This window comes from Diabrotica undecimpunctata, chromosome 9 (assembly GCF_040954645.1).
Source record: "Diabrotica undecimpunctata isolate CICGRU chromosome 9, icDiaUnde3, whole genome shotgun sequence".
In the NCBI taxonomy this organism is placed as follows: Eukaryota; Metazoa; Arthropoda; class Insecta; order Coleoptera; family Chrysomelidae; genus Diabrotica; species Diabrotica undecimpunctata.
Window position 1 is genome coordinate 52,444,211 of NC_092811.1, and position 4,358 is coordinate 52,448,568.

The 4,358-nt window shown below is 35.8% G+C and overlaps 1 long non-coding RNA gene across 1 annotated transcript; it reads left to right on the forward strand.

Annotated features, from left to right (window-relative positions):
- Positions 1 to 1,254: 1,254 nt before the first annotated feature.
- LOC140449544 (uncharacterized) lies at positions 1,255 to 1,678 on the forward strand. The gene is made up of 2 exons (XR_011951823.1): positions 1,255 to 1,470; positions 1,551 to 1,678. It is a non-coding gene; the product is annotated as an uncharacterized lncRNA (long non-coding RNA).
- The last annotated feature ends 2,680 nt before the right edge of the window (positions 1,679 to 4,358 follow it).

Here is a 4,358-nt window from a genome sequence, read left to right on the forward strand (position 1 = left end):
AACTTAGCCCCTATCTTCTTGCTCTTTTTGATGAGCATGGGATGAGGAAAGGAACAAAATCCAGTTTGTACAAGGCTTTTACACCTAGTGAACAGACTGACTTTAACAATACAAAATATGTCACCGACGGGGGTTTTTTGTTACACCGGGTAAAATGGCGCCAAGGTCAGACATATGCAGCAGTTATGTATCATATGTCAAATCAAACTACAAATCAAGTGCTATTGTCGTTTTTGATGGCTACCCTGACAAGGCTTGTGGTAGCACCAAGCGTTTAGAACGATTGAGAACAGCACAAAAAAAAATCTGCTGCAATATCATTTACAGAAATGATGGTGTCCACTGTGTCGCAGGATAGTTTTCTTGCAAACCCAAAAAACAAGAACCGGTTTATATCTATGTTAATGGAGAAACTTCATGATGCAAAAATTCATTCCAAGCAGTGGAAGATGCTGATATCCTAATTATCACAACAGCTCTTGAGATGGCCCCGTCAAATGAACATGTGACAGTGGTTGGGAAAGATATCGACCTACTGGTCATTTTGATTGGCCTTTGTAGCCCTGATATAAAAAATGTATTTTTTTTTGAAGCCAGGAAAAGGAAAGGTTTCGCAAAGCCTCTACAACCCTCATCTGGCTCCTGAGAAAATCCTATTGGATCATATTTTATTCCTGCATGCGATGAGTGGTTGTGATACTACTTCTGCATTGTTTAATCAAGGGAAACTGAAATTTCTTATAGTGTTGCAGAAGAACAAAGTTTTGCAATCGGTAATTGAAGCTTTCAAAGACCCTAATTCAAGTCAAGATGAGATTGCCACAGCAGGAAACATGTTTCTAACGGCTCTATATAGAAAAAAAGAGACAAAACTAAACGATTTAAAATATAAACAATACGTACCTTGATCATTCAAAAATAAGACCAATATTTCCTCATTGCCCCCAACTGAAGCTGCTGCACGAGAACATTCACTGAGAGTTTACTATCAGGTGCAGCAGTGGTTATCCGGTCAAGCCACACCTAACGAGCAACAAAAAGACCCAAGCGAGTGGGGATGGCAAAAAACTAGTAGTGGTCTTGTGTCAGTACCAACTACTTTGAACCCTGCACCAAACTCAATACTCCGGTACATTTCATGTAAATGTAAAAAGGGATGTCAACGCAATTGTGGATGCAGGAAGGCGGGACTCCATTGTTCCCCAATATGCGCACCATGCGAAGGACTGTGTAATAATGTTGAGCCTCCAGAAGACAGCTCTGACATAGACGTAGAAGAAACTGAAGAAAGAGAGAGAGGTATATTGGATCTGACAAGTTATTTTGTAGTCATTCATCTCTCCTTGATATATGATATGTGTCTCTCCTCTTTTTATTTTCCAGGAGAACGACTCCCGACACTGACGATGGAGCAATCAGACCCTGAGCCAGGACCCGATGCCATCGAAGAACCTCAGTACGATGCGGAAGGTATGTTTAATCTCACAATCTATTTTGCAATTCTCATCTCTTCTTGATAAATGACTTAACTTTAAACTTTTATTTTCCAGAACAAGCAGAACCAGGACTCATCGTTATCGAAGAACCTCAGCCAGGGCCTTCCAAAAGACAACGGCTCATATAAATTTTGCATATTATAATTTATAATCATAATAATATATGATCATAAGTAACGAGATTTTAAGTTTTATATTGTTACGAGTTCTACCTACCTACTGAATTTGCATAATTTTTGCCTTTTTTCTTTTTAATTACTTGTGTGGAAAACCAGGTGACATTTATCAAATGACAGCATCCATACAAATTAAATATTGAAATGTAAAAAGTGGGTTTTGCATAAACTGCTAAAAATTTACAATTTTCAACTCGCACTAGAAACCGAACGATTCGTCTGAAAAAAAAACTAAATACTGGTATTTGTAGAAAATTTCAAGAACTTTAATTTTTGTAAACAGACCATTTACCAAAAGTTGATAGTTTTCGAGTTTTAAGCAAAAAACCCGAAAAAAGAAAAAAAAAACGGTTTATTCTGTTTTTTTTTTAATGTTGTGTCACGAAATTTTGTCCGCAAACCCCAGATTCGGATTAAACACCCCAAAAAACATATGGAATGAAAAAATCAGAACTACCCCAAAACTCTCCTAGCAAAAATACAATTTAACTGAACTAAAAACACACCTTCTCCTATGAGTGGCGTTCTAACATCCTCCATAAGAAATCACCAACCCATGAGCGTTACCACTAATGGTAATCATTTCAATATTGCTGCAAATCAAATTCATAATTCCGAAGTTAACAGTGAAAATTGCGATTCCGAACAAGTCACGGAAGAATATTTCGACCAAAACTATCAGGATTTTCCCCTAGTATCTCCCAAAGAACAACCACCTCCTGTATAATTCTGAATAATTTACAAACATCTCCCCGGCTACCTTATTTTGTTACGCCTATGACTCGTCTTAAAGTTCTTATATATTCTGGAGGATCAGATACTGTAATCTCTCCGAAAGCTGTAAAATATTTTAACCAATCCCACATATACAAAAAACCTTTCACATTAACCTCTATGAATCGTACAACAAAATTTTTCCAAAATATTAAAACCCCTTTATTATCTTAATATGGGATTAATGATCTCATTGACGCACGAATCTATGATTGGATAAATTGGAAACTATGATTTAGAACGTTTTAACTCCATACTTAATTATCAAACTAAAACATTGACCTTAACAAATTACAGAATTACTATTCATTTTGAGACATTATATTACAAAATTCCAGTTAACGTCCTAGACGGTGAAATTCTAGTACCCCGTGTAGACTTACAAAATTTTACATTACCGGAATCCATACACACAGCAAAAAACGGTTTCATTAATAACTTGACACTCCCTTATCCGATAAAATTATTAGATCCTATTCAGGTTCAAAAACTTGATGAACATGAAATTTCAACCGGACCAACGCACTTTGTAGAATCTAATATTCGTACACAACATTTAAATAATGAAGAAAAAAATAAAATACTTAACCTTTGCAGAAAATACAGAGATGTATTTTACGATGAGAAAAAGAGTTTATCTTTCACGTCAGCAGTGAAGCATGAAATTAAAACAAAAGATGAACATCCTTATGTTAAGGGATATAGGCATCCTAAGGCGATGCAGGAAGAAATTAGTAGGAAGTACAAAAATTATTAGATGATAAAATTATTACACCATCAATTTCTCCCTATTCGGCCGCAGTGCGGGTTGTACCGAAAAAAGCTGATGCTTCAGGCAAGAAAAAATTCAGAATGGTTATTGATTATAGAAGGCTAAACGAAAATACTATAGATGACAGATATCCTTTACCAAAAATAGAGGAAATTTTAGATACTTTAGGTAAGGCTACATATTTTACAACACTCGACTTGGCTCAAGGCTATCACCAAATCGAAATTCATCCTAACTCTGTCAAAAAAAACTGCATTTTCAGTGCCATATGGTCATTTTCAGTTCCTACGTATGCCGTTTGGTTTAAAGAACAGCCCAGCAACCTTTGAAAGACTAATGGACGACATTCTCTGTCCTTTCGTTTACAAATTTGTATTCGTCTATATGGACGATCTCATCATTTTCTCTAAATCTCTACACGAACATCTAGTTCACATTACTACCATATTCGATACCTTTAGAAAACATAATTTAAAAGTTCAGTTAGATAAGTCTGAGTTCCTTACGAAAGAAGTGGCTTTCCTAGGACATGTAGTAACCACTCAAGGTATAAAACCTAATCCCTGCAAAATTGAAGCCATTCAAAAATACCCATTACCAAAGACTGTCAAAGAAATTAAGTCCTTTCTAGGATTAATCGGATTCTATAGGCGATTTATTCCAAATTTCGCGAAGATTACGTCTCCATTTTCCAGATGCACTCGTAAAGGTGCTGTTATAGATCCTAAAAATCCAAATTGTTTGGAGTGTTTCGAAAAATGTAAACAACTCTTAACCAATGCTCCTGTTCTTCAATACCCAGATTTTGAAAAACCTTTCGTCTTGACTACAGATGCTGTATATAGCGATAGGATCAGTCCTATCTCAGAATAACCATCCCATTGCCTTTTATTCGAGGGCCCTAAATTCTTCCGAACAAAATTACTCTACAATAGAAAAAGAATTATTGGCAATCTTAGATTCATGTAAACATTTTCGTATGTACTTGTACAGTCAGAAATTAATAGTAGAAACTGATCACAACCCTCTTGTTTGGATCTACAAAGTTAAAGACCCTACTTCTAGATTAACTCGCTGGCGACTTAAGTTAGAGGATTACAATTTTGAAGTTAGATATAAAAAAGGAAAAGAGAACCAAGT